Consider the following 23,548-nt stretch of genomic DNA (forward strand, 5'->3'; position numbering starts at 1 on the left):
TCACTCCAAGCCCAGGTGACTGACTGTCCTCTTCAGTCTTTGTTTCCTCTATTTAAAGACCTTTTTCTTTTGTGTCACCTCCCCTAAATTTCACATCTACCAATCACAGCAGATGCTCCTCTCCAGGACTGCCCACTCATTCACACGTGGGTCACAGACCTCCCACTCAATGCATGAAATGGGTGTTCACAACTTTTTGTGGTTAGGTATATCTTTTGTGGTTAGTTATCACCATTTTTTTTGTTAGTTCACCTTTTGTAGTTAGTTAACACCTTTTTGTAGTTAAAATAGGTAGATCTACTTCCAAAACTGAGTTACCACCTTTTGGGGATTAAAATCGGAAAAAGAGATTGTGGATTACAATTCAATCTTCCCAATAAAGGAAGAGCTAAGAACCTTCATTGTTACAATCAGGGGATTACAATTTAATCTTCACAATAAAAGATCAGGAGATAGCTAACTCCAATCTTCACAATCCTTACTCTTAAGGAGTTTTCAATCTAGTAGCAAAGATTATGTGTGCATAAATAGAATAATATTAAAGATAAAATAGAACATGAAAAGTATGTAAAAGAAGTACAAAGGCCTAAGAGACTTCAAATGAAGGAACTTCTGGCTGGAAGAATATGAAAAGACTTCATAAAAAGATGGTTACATTCCAGTTGTGCATTGAAAAATTAATAAGATTTCAATCATTGAGGTGAGAGCCATCTAGGATATCTAAGTTATAAAAGGACACAAAACATAGGGTAGGAAAATGTAGTACTTTTTCAAGAAAGAGGATTCATTCAGAGTTGGGCTGAAGTATAGAGAACATGACAAGAATAGTGAGATAATATTAGAATAAGTTGGAATAAAAATGTGAAAGATCTCAAACACCAGACTATGGAATCTGGTCTTTTTCTTATAGTAGGCAATAGAAAATAATCATTAAAGGTTTTTAATAGTAATAAAAATCAATATTTATGGAGTATTTTAAGGTTTACAACACTGTAAATTACATCCAAATAAATGTTTACATTTTACATTATTGTAAAATTTACAATATTTTTCAGTTGTTTTTCAATCCTGCCTTACTCCATGAGCTCATTTGTGATTTTCTTGGCAAAGATATTGGAGGGTTTTGTGTCATTTCCTTCTCTAACTCATTTTACAGATGAAGAAATTAAGACAAATGGTGTTAATGACTTGCCTAGGGACACACAGCTAGTAAATGTCTGAGGCCAGATTTGAACTCAGGAAATTGTCTTTCTGACTCCATCCCTGGCACTTTATCCACTGTGCAACCTAGCTGTCCTTGACATTATTTACATTGGGGTAAAGAAGTTGTAATCTGATGATTGCAAATAGAGATTAAGAGGCTTGCAGAAGATCAAAACGCTAGTAAGTGTCTAAAGCAGAATTTTCATTCAAGTCTGACTATAAGTCCAATGCCATATATATATATATAACTTAGGAGAACAAATGTGGCAGAGACCATAGGACAGATTTGAGTGGGAAAAGATTTAAGGTGGCGAGAAAATTAGAAATCTATTGCAACCATCCATAAAAAAGATAATAAAAATCTGACGTATGGTGGTGATAGTAGTAATGAAAGCACTCAGTACAGTACTGTGGCTATTGAACCAAGAGAATTAGGCTACCAGAGAGAAAGAGAGAGAGAGAAATCAGAGCTAAAACGCTATGACTTCAAAGAGGTTAACAAAATGGTACCATGAACAAAATAGTGAAGTCAAGAGGACAGGAAGCAGGTTTTAAGAGAAAGATGATGATTTTAGTGTGAGATCTATTGACTTTATATCACTAATGGAACAATTGGATAAAGATATCCATTGAACAAGTGGAAATCTGAGACTAGAGATGAGCAGAGGCATTATGAAAGGAGATAGAGATTAAAGAGGAATGTGCAGAAGAGGAATAATTTAGTGCAGAGCCTGTAGGTTCAAATTCCACATCTGAAATGTGTTACTGATGTAACCTTGAGCTAGTTCTTAACTCCATTGTCTTCATTTTCCTCATGTGAACTTTGAGCTCTATATCTATGTTCCTTATAGCCTAAGTCATGATAGTGGATGGAAATGCCAAAGTAATGGAGAGAGAATGCAAAGATTTGTCTTCATCCTCTTACTTTGAGGGAATGGCTTATTGATAGAGAGTAAAGAGATAAAGAGCAGCCATTGCAGGAGGTAGAAAATCAGAGGCATAGAAGGACAACCACTAGAATGAAAAATCACTGGAGTAAACACAGAGATTACCAAGAAGGAAGGGGAACAGAGCCAAAAGCCTTCACGTCTTCTTTCTCTGGGAGGAAATAGGGTAGGGCAGTTGTAATCTGGTGATTAAGCAGGTGATTAACAACTAGGGAGTCAAAAAGCCTGGGGTGAAAAAGGACTATTCTATAGAGTTTGTAAATCTCTCTGAGATCCAAAGTCAAATATCCACAAGAGAGCAAACCCCAGAGGCTATGCCTAAAAATGAGATCTCTTTTGCCTTGAGTATTCTCAGATCTTAAATCAGGAATCAGATTTAAGATGTGGAAAATAATTAGGAGACTACTGCAATAGTTCAAGGGGAAAGTTAATGAAACTTGAACTAAGAATTATAGCGATATGAATCAAAAGTAGGGGATGTTTTAGGTAACTGCACCATGTTTATTTCATCAAAGGAGTTTGGCAGGACTCCTTTACCAATTGTTTTTAATATTGGAATTAGATGATCTTTAAATGTTTCACAAAATTCACTTGTAAGTCCTTCTAACATGGAAAGACCTACATGAAATTAGGAAAAGTAAAATGAGCAGAACCCAGAGAATATTATTTATCCAGCAACAGAATGATTTTGTTTGAAGAACGATGTGTATATCCTCCTCCAGAGAAAGAAGTGATAAATAGAAATAAGCAAGAAATAGTTTTATAGTTATATTTATCTATTTTTTTGTCAAATGAGGAAAGGGGGAGTATTAATATATCCTAGTATTTCATATTAAATTCTTCATGTTAGTATTGAAATAATACATATTAGTATATAAATTAAAATATCTGAGTATTATGATGCAAAAAATAAATAAATAAATTTAAATTTTAAAAAAGTAGGGAATGGATATCCTCCATCCCACACACCTGAAAGGGTAGATGACAAACTAAGAGATGTCTTTACATTGAGACCCAAGACAATATAATTTTATGGTGATGAAGTATTATGCTCCTTCCTCACTCTTCTAAAGGAAATTCAGGTGTGTGACAAATCCTACAAGAAAATATAGTCAAAAAGGATGAGAACTGAACAGCAGACCATTGCACTCATCAATAAGGAAGATATTGGTAACCAATGAAATAACAAAGGGTAGAAGCAAAATACAAAGAATTCTGCCTTAGACTCAGGAAAAATGGGATTGAATTCTGGCTCCAGCAATTCTTTGGGTATCAGTTTCCTCATTGGCAAATGAGGTATTTAAACTTGATGTCTCTGAATTCCCTTCTAGACCTTTGATTCTGTATTTAAAGAGAAAGTTGGTGGTGAAGAAGTAGAAACTGAGAGTGTAGACTTTTTTTTCCTGAAAATTCATCAGTGAAACATGGGAGAAAAATGGGAATGCAGGCTAGTTGTGTGGCAAGATTAAAGGAAGTGTTTTTGTCGTCATTGTTTTGGAAGAGACATGTACAGTATTGTACAGATTCACCAGCAAGAGATCCATAGCCACCAAAAAGAGCTGTGCCTAACAATCCAAAAAAAATTCAAATTAAGATTGCCTATTTTCCAAACTTGCTGCACTGCTGAATGGATATGTTGGTCACACAGTACATATGGAGGATGATCAATTCCCCAAACTGAATACAAAGAAGATAGCTGGCTGATTTGCCTTTGGGAGACTGCTGCATAGTATTTTCAATCATCTCTAACCTAATTTTTTTCTTTTTAATAGCAATATATTTTCAGCTCTTCTGTGTGGAAGTGAATAATGGAATACTAATATTTGAAGAATAAAAATTATGAGTGATTCAAAGCACAGTGAAGAACTAAATGAATTTTGAGTGTAAGTAAGCTGCATTCTATTACTGGTACTATCCTGGCACAAGTAATAAATTTAATACTCTTTAAGTTGTGCAGTAGAGAGAGCATGGGATCCAGAGTCAGGAAGAAGTGAGTTCAAATACAGACACTTTTTAGCTGTATGACCTTGGTCAAGTCACCTTACTGACTTGCCTTAATTTTTCCATCTATAAAATGGGGGGTATTCATAACACCCACTTTCTAGGGTTGTTATGAGAATAAAATAAGATAATAAGTGTAAAACATTTAGCACAATACTTGGCACAGAAGAAACAATATATAGATGTTAGCTATTTATTATTATTATCTAACAAATGGTTGATCAGAAAGAGGTGGGCTGATCATGTAGCAAGAGTGAAGAGTAATAAATAGACTGCATAAGTGCTGAATTGGAACCCATACATTAACATAAGATATAGAGAAATGCCTCCACTGTGTTGGATAGATCATGTATGGAAGATTCATGGGAAGTTAGGGACAAGAGCCATGAGTGATGAAAAGATTTGGGCAAATTTCAATCTATATCACTGGAGGAAATGCCCACAACAACAAATATATGAAAGTACTGACAAATCTGAGGATCATCTGAATAAGTTTTTAGTGATGGAGAAATTGAAGATATAAGAGAAAAGGAATTAGAGCAATGAGGTAACTTGAGGAAGAGGAAACTCATAGACTTTGCTAAGTCAGCAAGAGTCCCAATTTATGACTGCATCTACAGACTTCCTTATACTATAAATATTTCAAAAATTGATGGATATGGGCTGTTTTCCACTATTTCAAATTACCATATGTGTCTATCACACAAGTCACAGTCTCCATTCACAAATGAACTTCATGGTGTTAATTTTTAGTGTGGACAAAAGAACCATCAATCTCATTCCCTGAATCCAGATTAAAATGATCAGGGTGATGGGAGTTTGGTGGGTTGACAGAATCAGGGCATAAAAGATTCCTGAGTGGCCTCTAGAAATATGCTAAGGAAAAAATGGCTAACTACATTATAAGGTTTCTTTTTCACTCAACATGGTTGGTCCATCTGACTACCCTTTTGAGAGGACAGGTACAACTGACTAGTCCTCTAACCGTCCATCCCTTTGGAGGTGACCTCTCTCTGAAAGCATATTAGAAGTGAAATATGCAACCTTTCTACACCTCATAGAGAGGCATCCTTGGTATAATAGATTGAAACCCAGTCAAGAGGATCTGGGTTCAACTCCCACTTCTAATGATTAATATTTTGCAAGTCATTTAGCCTCTTATTATCCAGGCAATTCTTTAAAATTTAAGTAATGTAAATTAATGTAAAAAAGTAATGTAAATTAAAAATGTAAAAAAAAAAAGTAATGTACATTAAAGTAAAAAAATTAAAATTAAGTAAATGCTCTAAGAGCATTTACAGATCTGAATTGGTAGAGGAAACTTCCTTTCTAGGAGTTCCCGAAACAAACTAAATGAGAAGTCTGCTAAGAGAAAAAAAAATTTCCCTCAAGATAGTCTCCTATGTTACACAAAGCTGTTGCTTCCCTACTGTCCTTGAGTTGTTCCTCTAATTAGTAATGTACTCCTTCCACATTTCCATCTAATCAAATCCTACCCATTGTTCCACACATGGCTCAAATGAAAGAACCTCCTCTGGGAAACCAAACCTTCCCTGAATTTTCCACAGCTCTCAGAGTCAGTGTTTAGCATTTAATAACATAGTAACCATGTTTGGCTGAATATTGCTTCATGAGTCTTTGTCTATTCAACTAGATGGTAATCTTCTTGATGACAGGGACCATATATTATATAAAAAGTTTGTACGGAGCAGCAAAAAAAAAAAAAAACACCAAAATGACAGCCAGAAGATTCAGTTTTCAGTCTGCCTCTGACTATTTCTAGGATCCATCCTGAGTCTCAGTTTCCTTAACTGTAAGATGAGAATAACTGCACTGAACCCCACAAGAAGCTCAAACAACATAACATGAGAAAATGTCCTTGGAGTCCCGGAGCACTGGTAGATGTAAATTGTTCCTAGACTTTTGTAATCCTCCTAGCACCTAGCAGAATGCTAAACACATACCGAGCCTTTCATAAATGCTTGTTGATGGATTGATCCCTGCCTGGCACTATGTCAACGTATTTAAGGCCCAAACGATGAAATTGGCTGCCATACCAGTTTTTCTGACATTTAGGTGGTGCCTTGTTGTGTTGGAGCTTCTGGGAAAGGCAACACCTGCAAATCACCCCTTTGGCAGCCTCCCTCCATGTCTCTCTTCAGTGTAAGCCAAAGAAGGACCTGAGGGCAAAACCACAAAGCCAGGGAGAAGAAGGTCTTTATGAGAATGGGGACCAACCCCACAAGGCAAGTGGCATGAGGAACTATGGAAGAAAGAGAGGGAGCCTGATGTTGTTTGCAAAGGAAGATGCATAGACCATGACAGAGGAAGCAATAGAGTACTGATAGATTTTCTCAGGTAGCCAAAGAGTTCCTATACTTGGGACAGTGAACAGGAAGGCAAGATATGTACTCAAGCATTTTCTTCTTTTTTGGAGATTGCATTTACCTATTTTACCCATATTGGAAATATCGAAGCTATTCCTAGAGCTGATTAAATACTAATGCCCATGAGACCGCTGACCCGCCCCATTTCTAACCTGATCTTGTTCACTCCTCAAGGGTTGGTTCTTTCTTGCTCCTACAAGCTCACCACAGTAATTCTAGACTCAATGTGCACACCTGAGAGGTTCAGCCCATTGAAGCTCCTTCAACCTCCTCAAAAGTTGAGATAAAGTTGCAAAACACAATCCTTATAGCCATTTCTGTCATGAAATGACATGGGCCTTAGAACTCATTTTGAAGAGTGCTATCCACCTTCAGGCAGAAGTAGGGACTAAATATGCAAGAGACCCCCCTTCTTGGCAAAGTTAATTTGCTTTTCTTTACTATATCCTTTTTCTTTCCTTTTGTTTCAGTGAGAAGAGGTAGAAGGGGGAAATGAGTTGATGATAATTGATAAAAAAGTAAAATCTCATTTTAGAAAAGAAATGACATGAAGAGGGGTTGTGATGGAGAGGTTCATGCCTTGGCTTCAAAGCAAGAAGACCTAGGTGAGAATCTTGCATCAGACTCTCTTGAATGACCTTGAAGAGGTTTTTGTTGTTGTTGTTGTTGTCTTTGTTGTTGTTGTCGTTGTTGTTGTTTTTACCTCTCGGACCCTCATATTTCTCTGGGTAACACAGGGGTGATAATATCTGTAGGATTTAACCTACCGGGTCGATGAGAGGATCAAATGAAGTAATGTAAGTAAAGGAATTTGCTAATTTTTAAGTGCTACATAAATGCCTGTTATTCGCATTGTTCAAAGTCAGGATTGTGGTGAAGTTTGCCCCAAAATTTCTCCTTCAATACCACTAAATATGGGCTTTATTCCTTCCACTCATATATCGTTATATCATTATGGTGTGCTGCAACAATAATCAAAAAAGTATTTAAAAATAAAAACTCTAGTAATTCACACATTTGTGGTACTTTATGGTTTAGAAAGTTCTATTGTGTACGAATTATTTTGCAGATGAGGAAAATAAGGCTTATGGGGGGTTAAGTGACTTGCCCACAAACACATAGCAAGGAAATTCCAGAACTAAGGCTCAGAGGTAGAGTTTCTAAATCTGAAGTCAATGGCTCTCCTCCTCTCCCCCAAAATAAATATGCATGTGGTTCTGTGGTTCTCCCAGAGAGTCTCAAAGTTCCTGCATGCACAGGAAAATAGAAGTCATTATTCTGTTAATTCATACCAACATTGCACTTTGTTCTGAAATACTCAGATAATAGACAAAAATGAGCTCGCTGTAATATGTAGAATGATCTGAGCTCCACTTTGCATGTCTAAACCTCTATGATTATACCTTTTCTTAATGTTTTCTTTGTAATTTGAAAAACTCATTTTTTTTCCTATTCTCCTTTAGGAATCTCTTTGCCATCATCTATAATTATTGAGTAGTAGAGAAAGGTTACTGGGTAGGGAAGACGAGAAAGCCTTGCAGTGGCTATTTCCCTAGATAGAAGGTGTAGTCAGATAGGAATTCAAGATCTCCCCGTGGCACAAAGGCTACAGTTGTGAAGTTCCTAATCTCCTTTTTATATGTTCTTTAAATCTTGCACTCCAGACCAAAGCTCTATGTTCTGCATCCTAGCTATATCCAGAGTATAACTGGTTATACTCATTTGGTTGGCATGGTAGATTCTCTTGTCAGAGACAATCTTCCTCCAGCCTCCATCAGCTTCCTGAGGGACAACCCTATTCCTTTAGATCATTATATAATTCTATATTGTCCCTTTTACCTGCATCAAGGAAAAATTCAGGGGGATGTAAATAATATATATCTTTTCTTTAAAAATCAGTATAAATATTTTATAAACTATACAGTAAATAATACATACTTTTGGAAAAACAACATAAATATTTGATATTTTGCGGTGCAACTGTTAAGCTTGGAATTAAGTATGAGTGTTTGGAGAAATCCAATAAATTGGAAATCACATACAAATGAGTCAGAACTGAATAGAACATAGTCAAGGATATAATTTTATCAATTGCTGTATGCATTTCTTAACTGAAGGAACTGATTCAAAATGTCACGGGCTATCAGAGCCATTATTCCTTTGGAAAATGTTGGTTCACTTTTAGAAATAATAAAATAAAATAAAACAAAATAAAATGATCTTTTCCTAAGTGGGACATGAAGAAGCACCCCAGAAGCATGTTGTATGTTATATACTTGCATGATGCTTCCCTACTTTCCCCTCCCTAAGGATCTGCTCCAAAAATATTCACTGTGTCTGGAATGCCCTACCTCCTCATGTGTGGCAGTTCATATGAATGATATGAATCAAACCTAGTCTTCAAGAGTCAGCTCAAATTCTACCTTTCCTGTGATGCCTTCCCTGATCCATCCCTCTCTCACTCTAGTACAGCAGTAGTATTTCTCTCTTATGGAATCTCATAGCATATGCTACTCTCATATCTATTCACATTCTTTTTTACATTGTTATTTGTATGGTATTTTATATTATTATTTTGTTTTAATGCATTTATTGTGTTATTATTTTATATTATTGTAGTAATTATATTATTCATTTGTATTATTGTATTATTTATCACATGCTATTTTGTATTATGTATTATATATTATATTTATATTATCATATTGCATTTGTATTATAATTTTGTATTATTTCTATGGATATTTGGATATCTTATCTTCTTTGGATATCTCATCTGATCTTATCTTCTCCTGTTGAATGATGAAGTCAGGAGCCTTTTGATATCAGGGACCTCTCCCAAACATCTGTGGGAGTCTCAACATCTGTCACAGAGTCTTGCACATAAATGCTTTGTGCATTCTTGTTGAAGTAAATTGAGTATTGGGATAATATATCCCTAAGGAAAATCTGGGAGTTGTTAAATTCTCTTCTAAGAACAGGTAAAGATTTCTGATAGCCTTAGGAAAGAGCTTTAAAAAGGTGAGGTTTGTTCCCCAACTGACAAATGGTCAAAGGATATGAACAAGCAATTTTCAGAAGAAATCAAAGTTATCAATAACCATGAGAAAAAATGTTGTAAATCATTCTTGATTAGAGAAATGTAAATTAAAACAAGACTTAGATACCACCTCATACCTATCAGATTGGACAACATGACAGGAAAGAAAAGTGAAAAATGTTGGAGGGAATTTGGCAAAACTGGGATAGTAATGCATTGTTGGTGGTATTGTGAACTGATCTAACCATTTTGGAAGGTCATTTGGAGCTATGCTCAAAGGGCTATAAAATTGTGCAAACCTTTTGATCAAATACCAGTTTTGGGACCAATACTTGGTCTATCCCAAAGAGATAACAAAAAAGGGGAAAGGACCTACTTGCACAAAAATATTGGTGGCTGCTCTTTTTGTGATGGCAAAGAATTGGAAATTGAGGGTTATCCATCAGTTGGGGAAAGGAGGAACAATTTATGGTACATGTTGGTGATGGAATATCATTTTCTATAAGAAATGATAAGCAAGATGATTTCAGAAAAAGCTGGAAAGATCTGCATGAACTGATGCAGAGAGAAATAAGCAGAACCAGAAAAACATTATACACAATAACAGCAATATTATATGATTATCAACTGTGAAAACTTGGCTACTCTCTGCAATGCAATGATCTGGGACAATCCCGAAAGACTAATCACAGGGAATACTACCCACTTCCAGAGTAAGAACTATTGGAGTCAGACAGATGCATATCAAAGCATACCATCTTTCACATCAGTGTATTTGTAGTTTTGGTTATGTATGAGTGTGCTCTTACAGCAATGACTAATATGGAAGATATGTTTTGCATGATAAAAAAATAATAAATTTTAAGTGTTTAAAAAGTAAGACTAGTCTGAATGAATACCATTGAGAACTACTCCACAAATTTTAAATTTACAGCATGGTTAATTCATACAACATTGGCCATTTTCCTTCTTCTGTTCTATTAACCACTTGATTATGCTTTGGGGCTTCCTTGCTTTCCAGATAACTTTAAAGAAGCCAACTAGAATGCTGGGTTTGGATAGAACAGTGTTTTAATCCTTTCTCTGATATGGCATGTATCTTCATTGACCCTCAGTTTTCTCATCTATAAATTGGAGAGCATGACAACAAAGCACTTACCTTACAAGGTTAAGGGAGATAATATAATCCAAGAGGTGTTTTGGATACTTTAGAGCACTATGTAAGTATCCACTGTTATTTCTGAGTTCCATCTTCTGTCTCCAAATGACATAGATAACTGTCATACATACCTTTTTATTTTATGTAGAAGTGCTATTTTATTCACTCACTTATAATCCTAAAATTACAAATGATTAGAACTAAAAAGGACCTTTGCACTTATTTCTTGGTCACCATTTCTTTTTCCTTTTTTTTACGTATGGCACAATATAATATGAAATCGAATAATATAATACATATAATTTGTCATAAATATGTAATAAGTAATAAATGCCTATCCAAGAGAAACAAATTCTCACATTAGCTATATTCAAATATCTGTCTCATTCTTTCCTTTCTCCATTCCTTCCCAAGAAGGCAGGTAATATGATATAGGTTGTACATATATTATCATGTAATATATATTTCCTATTTACCTTTTTTCCAGTTTTCCTTTCCACATTGTCCTCCCCATCATATATGTGTCAGGTAAATGACAAGGTTATAAGAGAACAGCTAGCAATGTCTGATCATGATTCTCATCTTCAAAACTTCTTCTGGAAAAAACGAACAATAAAGAACAATTAGGAAGGTATATGAGGGGGATGAAGAAAAAGAGTTTTTAGACAATTATTGTCAGCTTCAAAAGTTGATCACTTTAGGTGGATGCACATACCCATATGGTATTTATGCAGCCCTTAGTACCAAAGGAGTCTGAAACACAATTCACATATTATCACATTAACTTTCCTATCAAAACATCCTTGGGAGATGGATAGGGGCCGTTTGTTAGCCTCATTTTCTTTCCAGACAAGGAAACTAAGTAAGGTAAATTAAGGGAGAAAGATTTAAATGACTGCCCAAAGGCACACAGATCCAGAAATAGACCCAATTCCCTCTCCAGAGTTCCTTCAGCCAGATTGCCTCTCTAATAATAAAAAAAAAAAAGCCCTGTAATAAAAAAAGTACTGGCCAGGGATTCAAGAGATTTAGATTCTAAGTCTCCACTCTGCCACTAACCAGATGTTGGGACAATGGCAAGTCACCTTATCTCCCTGCACCTTGGTTTCCTTCTTTATTAAATGAGCCAGATAATGTCTAAGATCTTTTGCAGTTTTGACATTCCATGGCTCTATGATTAAAATCTGACACAGTAAGTATCTTTTCTAAGCAAGCAAAAAAGTCTTCTTCTGATTTATCATTGGGCTTTGGATATAACACCACGTTCCCAAAAGGTTATAACAAGGAAATGAAAACTCTGCCACATCCTATAGACAGAAGGTTCCCAAGTACTAGCCCAGTAATATACTATCTATCTGCTATCCAAGGAAAAATCTAGCAAAGTCTGACTTGGACTCATTGTGTAGCCCAATTGATGATTGATTTTTCAACCACAAAAGCATGGAAAGAAATATGTAGGTAGAAGATCCAGGTTCACAAGTCTAGCACTGTCATTTACTTAACCTGGATTACTTTGGATAAATCATTTCCAAGGACCTTAGTTTCTTTATGTGAAAAATGAAGGGGTTGAACTGGAAGGCTTCTAAAACTCCTTCAAGCTATGATCTGCTATGTTGTAGAGGGATTCAATTCAATTTAACCAAACTCAATGTAATTATCACTTCTTAAGTGCCTACCATTTGCCAGATACTCTGCTGAATCTGAATATTTCTTTACCTCAACGAGTTTACATTCTACCAGCAGGATGTAAGGTGGCCTAATAGGTACAGGTAAGAATATCTACAAAACAAATACAAAATAATTTCCAGAAAGAGGAAGAGAGGACATTAGTAAATGAATGAATGAATGAATGAATGAAATTGCACATTTTTAAGAGTGATAATATATAGGAAGCATTTAAAATCAATTAATCGAGAAATATTTATTGAGTGCTTACTATATTCCTGACCTTACCTTGGCCTTGGCTGAGTACTCAGTTGCATAAAGAAGAAATGTTCCACAACTAATAAACTGTCAAATGACATGAAAAGGAAAATTTTCAAAGGAGCAAATCCATGCTATATATAATATAGCCATATGAAAAAATGCTTAAAATCACTAATAATTGGAGAAATGCAAAATAAAACAACTCCAAGATTCTACCTCATGACCATAAAATTGTCAAAAATGATGAAAAGGAGAAAATGACAAGTGTTAGAGGATCTATGAGAAGATGGGCACATAAATACATTATTGGTGGAACTAAAACTGGTATACCCATTCAGGAAAGAAATTTGGAACTATGCCCTCCAAGTAACCAAACTATACATGTCATTTTGTAAGGTATACCACTATGAGACTTATTCCACAAAAAAACATGTATTATGGCTCTCTTTTTAAAGAAATATTATATATATATATGTATATATATATATATATATATACATATTTGTTTATTTGTTACATAAAATTCCAGGTATCTCCCTCCATCCCCCTCCTCTCTGCACTAGAGAAGTGTAAAAAATAGACTCGAATACAGGACTACAATCCCCATGAGCCTTTGCTCCACTTCCCCAGAATGCCTTGTAATCTCACCTGGGCCGAGATCAAGAAGGTATTTAAGTTGATTCAAAGGCTTTTGATGGGCTTGGCTCTTTTTGGACTTCCGTTTTGGAGCAGGCTCGTCTCTTGCGTGATGTGAGGTTATTTTGTCTAGGCCTCTGGCCTAGGCACATGTTTCTTACTTGTATGTTCTTTAATCTTTAGCCTTTAATAAACCTCTAAAAAATATAATACTCCTTGCAGAGAGAAACTAATTTCTACCTGCCTCAGTCTCCCCCTCTCCCCTAAATTTTAATCATTACAGTAGGCATCATTTAACCAAAAAGTATGGTATGTAGATAGTTACATATATATGGCATGTATATATATACATATATATATATGCACATAACTGTGTCTTGCCTGTTTCTATTTGTCAGTTCTTTCTCTCAAGGTAGACATACATCAGTCATTCTTCAAACAATATTTCTGTCACTATAAATGATGCCTTGGTTCTACTCATTTCACTTTTCATAATTTCATATAGATTTCTTTATAGTGTCAAATAACTATAAACTAATGAGATGCTCAGTTATCCGGAAATGGTGGAATGAAACAGTACATAAATATAATGAAATAGTATTGTGCTAATTATGAAGGATAGTTTCAGAGGAACCTGAGAAGATTTCTATAAGATGATGCAGAGTTTAATAAGCAGAAGTAAGAGTAATTTATACAATAACAACATCATAAATATATATATATATATGGTCGGTAGTATTGATATACTACTTTATGGTTTGCAAAACACTTCATAAGTATCAATTCATTTTATTCCCACATGACTGTGGTAGAGAGATGCTATTATTATCTCCATTTTACAGATGAGGAAACTGAGACAAACAGATAAAGTTACTTGCCCAGAATTACAAAGATAAGTAAGCTAGAATATGAACTCCGGTCTTCCTGACACTGGGTCTATCTAGCTTTCTATCCACTCTACCACCTAAATGTCTTTGAGAGACAAGAAATCTGATCAATGAAGTGACTGATCTTGATTCCAGAGGACCAAAGGTGAAGCAAGCTAAAGAACCTGACAGAAGCACTCAAGATACAAAAAATATACATTTTGAGGACATAGTATAGATATTGGGTTTGCTCAATTATTCACATTTGTTACAAGGTTTTTGTGTTGTTTTTTGTTTTGTTTTCAATATAGAGAGGTGTGGAAGGGAGAGAAGAAAAATATTTTTTTTAAGTTATACAAAAATAAATATGAAAGACTGTCCTCAAAAAATTCACTATCTAGGTGAAGAGACAAGACATATAAACATGTGAAAAAGCAACTCCTAATGGAAGACAGTAAGCATTAGTGATAGGAATACTATACACTGTAGGAGATCAGAGGAACTTCTATCTCACAATGGACAGAAATAATTACAGAAGACTGAATGGGAGGAAGAGTTGGAATATAAACTTAGTCTTGAAGTTTGGGTATAAAGAATTGTATTGTACAAAAGCAGAGAAGAGAGCATTCAAAGATGGGGGGAAGGGCACATGAATAGACAAGTATAGAAGGGAACAAAGAAATAAAGACAAGAGCACATGTTGATATCCCATTATATTATTTTAATTTAATGGGTTTTCTAATTTAACAATTATAAAACCCATTTGAATAACTCTAAAGCATATACTAGAAGTGAATGATTTCAGCTCCATTTACAATCTCTGGGTAATTTACAAAGCTATAGGCTTAGATCATAGGGAGTGCATCTTCTCTTTTCTCTGTCCAAAGGAGATAGTCATAGTCCCTCCCTTCTGAAAAGGGGGTTTTCATTTTAGATTACTTTCAACTAAAAAAAGATCTATAAACTTGGAAAGACACTACTTCCATTAACAAAAGAAAAGCAAGTATCCAAAAGTCTAAATAGAAAAGGAGAAAAATGTTTTTCAAAGATTAAACATGTTGTTTTTTAGAAGGGTTTTGTTTTTGTTTGTTTTCCCCCCAGTGGGGTTACAAAGGGAAAGGAGAAAAAATGCCTGTCAATTGAAAAAATAAAACTGAACTTAAAGGAAAAAAATGTTAAATGAGCATGCTTGAATTTTAAATGGTAATTTCATCTTAAATGAATACCGCTCATTGGCTGTCACCATTCCTGCCCTAGACACTGAGCCCCCATTCCTTCTTTCTATATGCACAATGATTTGTTTAATATAATACATAAGTGTGTATATAGTGTTTTAAGCAACCTACTACTTATCCAAGGGCTGTAAAAACTAGACTTGAATACAGGACTACAATCCCCACAAGCCTTTGCTCCACTTCCCCAAAATGCTTTGTAATCTCACGGGAATTCTGAGGTGGGCTGAGATCGAGGAAGGATTTAAGCTGCTGGCAAAGGTTTTTGGGGCTCTTTTGGACTTCCATTTTGGAGCAGAGGCATCTCTTCCATGATGTGAGGTTATTTTGTCTAGGCCTCTGGCCTAGGTACATGTTTCTTACTTGTATATTCTTTAATCCTTAATCTTTAATAAACCTCGAAAAAATATAATACTCCTTGCAGAGAGAAACTAATTTCTACCTGCCTCAGTCTCCTCTAATTTTTAATCTTTACAGTTGGCGACCTAATGGGAAAAAATCTTTCAATCTTCTGATTTAATCTTAATAGCTAGTGCCTAGAATTTTTTTTTTAAGCCAGTTTCTCCAAGATGCCTTTTTAGAAAACTATCTTGATCAGCTCCTGCCTGTGGCCCTCTCTGGCTCCTGCTTCTGCTCCTGGCCTCTCACCTGGTGCCCGAGCTCCGGGCCCTGTTTGTCTGCGCTCAGGCTCCCAGACCTGCCCACCCCTCGGTCTTTCTCTCGCTCACCTGGCCCACCTAATTCAACCAAGATTGCAATCACCTTGTGACCTGCCTGCCCAACAAACCCGTTCCTTGGAGCAGATCACTCAGGACTCATTTCTATCAGCTGGTAACAAACCAGGTTGGGGGGGGGGGGCGATATTGGCTCCACATGGACTGGGGCAGGAGGAGGTATCAGAGCAGGGGAGAGAGAAAAGGGAGAGGAGAAGAAACAGATTTTTCAAACAGACTTTTAAGCAATGGGCTGTTTAAAAGGATACCTTTTGACTCTTCTAGTAATTTCATTGACTTTACCTGCCTGTCAGGGGGCAGACTCAGTCCAAAGATTCAACTTTGGAGGGGCAGCTGGGTGGCTCAGGGAACTGAGAGCCAGGCCTACAGACATGCGGTCCTGCTGTGGGGCCCCGAGAAGATCGCTCAGACCCCATTGCTTAGCCCTTACTGCTCTGCCTTCAGACAATAGGCATTTAAATGGATAATTAATAATTTAAAAAAAACCCACCCAAGGAACTTTGAAGAGACTTAAAGGCTATATTCTAAGGCATTTCAGACTCCAATGGTTTATAAAAATCTCTGTATTCTATTGCATTTTCTGTTTAAGATATAACTTTGTGATTTTAAATTCATATATTACTGGATTGAATATTATTATGTTACACTGAAGGTTGATTGAATTTATTTTGAATGTACTGAGTTTTAAAATTCTGTTGTGTTTCCCCTATAACTATTGAACAAATATTATTGTAATTAAGCCCATATTAAAAAAAAACAGTTTTTCTATTTTTCACTTTGTAAATTGTCATAGAGGATGGATGGACGTCAGAACTGGTTACAATTGTATAAAACCTTTGGAAAATTTAATGTGCTAAATATCTCAAATGATTTAAGGGTTTTTTAAAATATGATTTTTGTAATTTTTTTTAACAATCTCTGGTTATTTTGCCTGCCCCTACCATGAGGTAAGGCCCATTATAGTAGCTGAAGTGAAATACATTTTATAACCCCCAACCTTCCCGCATTTCTAAATATGTGAATGGAAGTTGGGGCAGTTAATCTCAGGGCATTTGTATCCCTAAAAGCCTCCAAGAAAAAGGAGCACCCCTTTATTTATACTCTTCAGCTCACTACTTTACTTGCACCAGAATGATATATAGATTTCTTGATTATGTTCTTAACCCAAGATGAGTTTTTACTTTGTTTAAAAATATGTTTATTACCAAGGTTGAAAGATTTGCTATGATTGTAAAAACTTGTGACAAATGTCCTTCAATTCATAGGTTTTTAAAAATGTCATACAACAACTTATGTGAAATATGAAAGTGTGTTTGTTTGCTATTGTAATTAATTGGGCTATTGAGAATTTTGAGGATATTGATACTACATATTTGTACTACTGTTCAATTCATTTGCCTTCTACTCACAGTGATCATGGCCAGATACAAAGAGAAAATGGATCTCATTTTTGGTGAGAAAGCCTTGTAATCTTTATTTTCTTAGCTGACACAGAGTGTCAATGATTATAAACTATATTTTTGAATTTTTGAAGACTTTTATTATATTTTTCTTGCATGTGCAATATACTATTTGTTTTTTATTATTTTTTCTCTCCCTTTTATATTTCGAGCACATGTCACCAGCATTAAGATTTTCTTTAACCTTTTGATTATTCAGTACTACAAGTTTGAAATACATTTGTCAGAGCATGCCCAAAAAGCTTGTGACTATAAAAACGATGCCACTAATTATTTAAATAAATTATGGGACTTTGCTTAATGATTCTGTCTGATTCCAGGACAAGATATACACAAAAGAGCCATTGCACAGAGCCAAAGAAAAGCCAATCCAGAATGGATTGATGCACTTCTAGGCCAATACAAAGGTCTTGAACCTAGTGTGAAGACTCGAGGTTACTGTGTTTATCATTGCTAGACATAGGCTTTCCTTGTGTCCACACTCACTCTGAAAATACTTACAGACGAGTATCCCAAACTTGGCTTCTAACCTGGCTTCTATAATCTAGTCCCTTTACTGTCTTTCATAGTGTGGTAACTTTCTGTAGTCCTGGCTACTGACTGGGTAAATGCATCATTGCTTAGATCATTTTAATTGGGCCCTGATTCAAGGACCTATTATAGATTTATTTTTCTTTTACTTGGAATTTCTATACATAAGACTTTGATAGTCTATATTTTCATCCAGAAATTTTCTTTTTTATTTGAATTTTTCTGATGTCTTTTTAATATCTCTTGCCAATTGATTCATATACCTCATACCTCAGCCATGTATCCCTAAGTGATCCTGTATTTGTCAATCACCCTCTTAATGGGGGGAATGTAAAAAATATCAGTATTTAAATTGCAAAATTTAAATTCCTTTTGAGAAGAATTTTAGGTAAAGAAGATGCTACCTCTCTGAATCCAGAACTGAACTGTTGGAGAAGCCACCATGAAGATGCCTCCAGACCACAAGTTGCACAATATTGAACTTTGGGTATGGTTGATTGAACATTTATTTGTATGTATACTTTTATGCCAAAGGGGACTTCCCCCTAACTGGCTTTCTGTCAATACGTCCAGTAATTATTGTTTTTTTTTCTCTTATCCTCAAATTATTGTAATCTTTAAATTGATTATGTTTCTATGATCCTTTGGGAAGGACTTTTTCCCAGAGGATCAAAAGGGGGTATGCAAAAAATAGACTTGAATACAGGACCACAATCCCCACAAGCCTTTGCTCCACTTCCCCAAAATGCTTTGTAATCTCACGAGAATTCTGAGGTGGGCTGAGATCGAGGAAGGATTTAAGTTGCTGGCAAAGGTTTTTGGGGCTCTTTTGGACTTCCGTTTTGGAGCAGAGGCATCTCTTCCATGATGTGAGGTTATTTTGTCTAGACCTCTGGCCTAGGTACATGTTTCTTACTTGTATATTCTTTAATCCTTAATCCTTAATAAACCTCTAAAAAATATAATACTCCTTGCAGAGAGAAACTAATTTATACCTGCCTCAGTCTCCCCTAATTTTTAATCTTTACAGGGCAGAGTAACAATAGTGGGATGTGAAGTAACTGATATACTCTGAAGATTAAATTTAACTCTCCCCTAATTGTGAAAATGAAATTAATTAACTCTCCAGATTGTGAAGATTAAATTGTAACCCCTGGCCATTTTTAGATCTCATCGCCAAAAGTGTAAACATGATACTTACAGTTGAGTGGGGAGATATACCCATTTTTTTATTTAATCACCAAAGGTATAAACACCCCATTCACACTTGAGTGGGGGAGGCCTGTGACCCACATGTGCAATAGTGGGTGAAGAATCAGAATTAAACTGACTACCCCTGAGCAGTCTTAAGGCAAAGCTTCAACTGTGATTGGTAGATGTAAAACTAGGGGAAGGCACAGGAAGTGATGCAAAAGAAATTATCTTTAAAAAGGGAGCAACAACTTCCTGAGGCAGTTCTACTTGGAGCTCTACTTGAAGTGGAGGCTGAAGAAGAATCTGATGAATGGACCTAAGACCCTGCTCCTAGTGAGACTCTCTTAAGTCTCTTCCTTTGGACTGTGTGGGTTTTAAAATTAATGATTAATAACTAAATATTATATTTATAAAGTTTTATTAATAGTAACTAAAGCAAAAGAGCTATCTGACTTTAGCCCAGTTGCAGGTCCAAGAGCAGAAGAGGGAGGAGTTACCAACACTTAAATACCATCACGCAAAATGCAGGGATGCAGGAAAATGGAATTTTGGGAAATACTAAGGGACTTCTGGGGGATGAAGTCCAAAGTCTCAAAATCTCCATTTATACATATCTCCCTATGATCCTATTGGGAAACTAGTTTCCCCAAAAGGATCATGGAAACATAATCAACTTAAAAATTGCAATAATTTGTAGATAAAAGGAAAAGAGAACAAAACCAATGATTACTAGGTTGCCATAAGTCCCTTAGTATTTCCCAAATTTTCATTTATACAACTGACATGTGGTGAGCAAAAAGGCTGACCCCTTTCCTGGATTTGTGAAGAGACTAGTCCCAGGAGTATCTATCCTCTTGAGAGAGGCTCCCTGTATCCCCAGGTCCTCAGCTACAAGGGCCAAGGCCAGCTAAGGACTAACTTCTCCTGCCCCAGTTGAACTAGGGGCTGGAAATAAATTACTTAGTGCTTAGGCTAGATATCTTACCCTATCCTCTCTCTGATTTCCTACTTCATTCTTTCTATATTTTGTAAATAAATTATAAATAAATCTCTTTGGAATAAATTAAATTCCTGGAGACCCTATTTTAAATATAATCCAGTCCAACCTTTTTTTTTTTTAATAATTAACACTTTTCCCCCTTACAACACAAAAACAAATAGACAACTATCCTGTCTGTTCATTTGTGTTTTCATGTCTATAATTTAAAGATAAGGTTCCTTCAAGAAGTCACATAGCTTAAATATAAAATCAGATTATAAGACAAAGGCCGATTTTGAAATGCTCCTCCACTTAGATGATCAATTGATCAAATTGATCAAAAAGGATGAAGAAAAAATGGAGAAAGAGATGCTAAGGGGCTTCTAGGTGGCTCAATGGATAAAGAGCCACACCTGGAGATGAGATGTCCTAAGTTCAAATCTGGCCTTAGACATTTCCTATCTGTGTGACCCTGGGCAAGTCACTAATCCCCAGTTCCCTATCCCTTATGGCTCTTCCATCTTGAAACTGTTACTTAGTATTGATTCTAATTTTAAAACAGAAGATACTAGTTAAAAAACAAAGAACAAAGATGCTGAAAAAAGTCATGGGGAAACAAAGTGATTCCTTTCTTTTAATTGTCTTCCTTACAACAGTCTTCTCTCTTCTGGACAAGAAAGGAAAAGTTATTATAAGCCATGGGAATTTACTCTCCTGAGCTAGTTGAAAGGGCTTAAGCAATAAAAGCAACCTGCTTCAGTGTAGTGACATGGAACATAGAATCAAAAGACCAGAGTTTGAATCTTTCCACTCACTAGCTATGTGACCCTGGTTAAATACCTTAACCTTTCTGAAAATCATTTTCCACTGCTGTCAAATTAGATTAAGAATAATAATGTCTAATTCACCAAATGATTATTGTGATAATTGAACATGTGGCAAGACACTTATTAGTCTGTAACGTATTGTACAAATAGAAGTTTTGTTTTGTTTTGTTTTTCTTTAGTAAAGGAAAACCATGATGCTGATAAAGTTAAGTAGCTAGATTTTTTTTTTTTATGCAGAAGTTTCTTCTAGGATTTTTAATCCCAGGATTACAATTTGAGGGTGCCTTTTGGGGAAGGAAAGTTTCCTTAGAGTAGAAAAAGAAGTCCAAGTCAGTGTGAGGTCTGTTTTCTAATCCTCATTCCAGTTTCTCTTCTGGCAGGTAAGGATGAATCAGAAAATCATGTTTGAGCCAGGCACCTGTTAACTTTCATCCCAGGCTATCAATGTACCAATGGCCCTACCAACCTCGAACTAGTCTTTGGATTTTTCCAACTATCAAGAAAATGGAAACTAGCAGGACCACATGAGAGGTCTCTGCTTTCCTAGATAGACGGACACATTTGCTCTGGATTAAATGGCCAAAAAATGGTCACCTATAAATCCCAATGTCAAAAACAAAGAGGTCTCTCACCCCATACTTTAAAGTATTTGCTCTCTCATGAATAGGGCTCTACAAACACCATCTTTCAGCAAAAATGTCCAGAGAGTGATAATGTTTGGGGGATTTTTTGGTTTTGTTTTTTAAGTTGGACCTGTGATTTGATCCCTCTTGGGAGTTCCTAGTGAGGAACTTCCATACTACCAATGTATGTCAGCATCTTCTCAGAGACTTCGAACCTGGGACCCTGATGAGTCACACAGGCAGAATATATCAGAGATGAGAGTCAGTTAGGTCTTCATGGCTGCAATGCCAGATCTCTATCCACTGAAGAGTGAAGGGGATGGGGAGTACATTCAGAAGGAGCTAGTGTGTTCAGGAGAAGCATATAAAATAAAAAATAACAGGATTCCATTGCTGAATTCTCTTGATAGACATCTGCAAATTTTGCTGAAGGGCTAGGTGGAGCCAATGTCCCAGGCCAGTAACAATGTCAAAGGATTAGAAGATACCCACAAATACTGGGTTATTTTAAGAGACTCTTTCCCACCCTCCTCCTCTATAGCCTACAGGAATATAATGGTGTTCCAGTTGCTGAACTCCTAATAGTCACAGGCAAGGCATCTGGATGAATGCCATCAATTACCCTATTTTCCCCAGGAGGCATACATATATTCTGACATCAACACATCCCTCAATGCATGCATAAAACCCATAAGGCAAATATGCAACTTGGTGCCCTTTTATAGACCTGCCTAAGGTCAGAGGATACCAAGCCTAGAAAACAGAAAGCAAAGCAATTTGTGGACATGATTTGAACCTGCTTCAACAGTTCATCAAAGAAGTTATAGAAACCAAAAACAGTATCATCCAGTAATTTCTTGGCTACTTCCTCATTGCCAAATGACAAATACAACAGTTTGTTTGTTTGTTTGTTTCCTAGAAAATATCCTGTACATGCGATAGTTTGAAGTAGGGTAGCTTCTCCTCCCTTTCAGTCTTTGTTCCTGGGTCACCGCTTTAGGCTCTTTTTTTTTTTACACCTACTCTGATCTTCTATAAACATTAAGCAAAGAATACATTTTTTAAGGGCAAATATCCACAAAGTCATATCTCCATGAAGTTATGATAAAATGATTAAATTAAGAAATTGCATACCGAGTAGGTTTTAGGATCCCAACTATCCTGCCCTATCCCTGAATCTTAAAAGGAAGACTCGACTCATCTTCCCTACTCTACCCCATCCTTCTCGAGAACCATAATTTAAAGCTAAAACTGATGTCAGAATCCATCTAGTCCAACTCTCTCATTTTATAAATAGGGAAACAAAGGCCAAGAAAAGGCAAAGGACTTGTTCAGCATCACACAAATAGTATGTGTCAAAACAAGGACATGAAACCACATCCTCTGATTCCAAATCCAGAGTTTAGTTGTTCTACTGCACCATGCTTCCCAAAGTTAGAGAGAATGAATTCTCTCAGGAAAAAACACTCTGAAGACAAATGCAAGAATTTAGAGAAGAGGGGCAGCTGGGTGGCTCAGTGGATTGAGAGTCAGGCCTAGAGACCGGAGGTCCTAGGTTCAAATCTGGCCTCAGACACTTCCCAACTGTGTGATCCTGGGCAAGTCACTTAACCCCCATTGCCTAGCCCTTACCACTCTTCTGCCTTGGAGCCAATATACAATACTGACTCCAAGACAGAAGGCAGGGGTTTTAAATTAAAAAAAAAAAAAAAGAATCTAGAGAAGATATGGCACTTCTCTGTTAGTTCACAGTAGGTGCTACCAATTGAATCTTTTTTTTTTTTTACATCTTTACCTTCCATC

This window comes from Monodelphis domestica, chromosome 8 (genome assembly GCF_027887165.1).
Source record: "Monodelphis domestica isolate mMonDom1 chromosome 8, mMonDom1.pri, whole genome shotgun sequence".
In the NCBI taxonomy this organism is placed as follows: Eukaryota; Metazoa; Chordata; class Mammalia; order Didelphimorphia; family Didelphidae; genus Monodelphis; species Monodelphis domestica.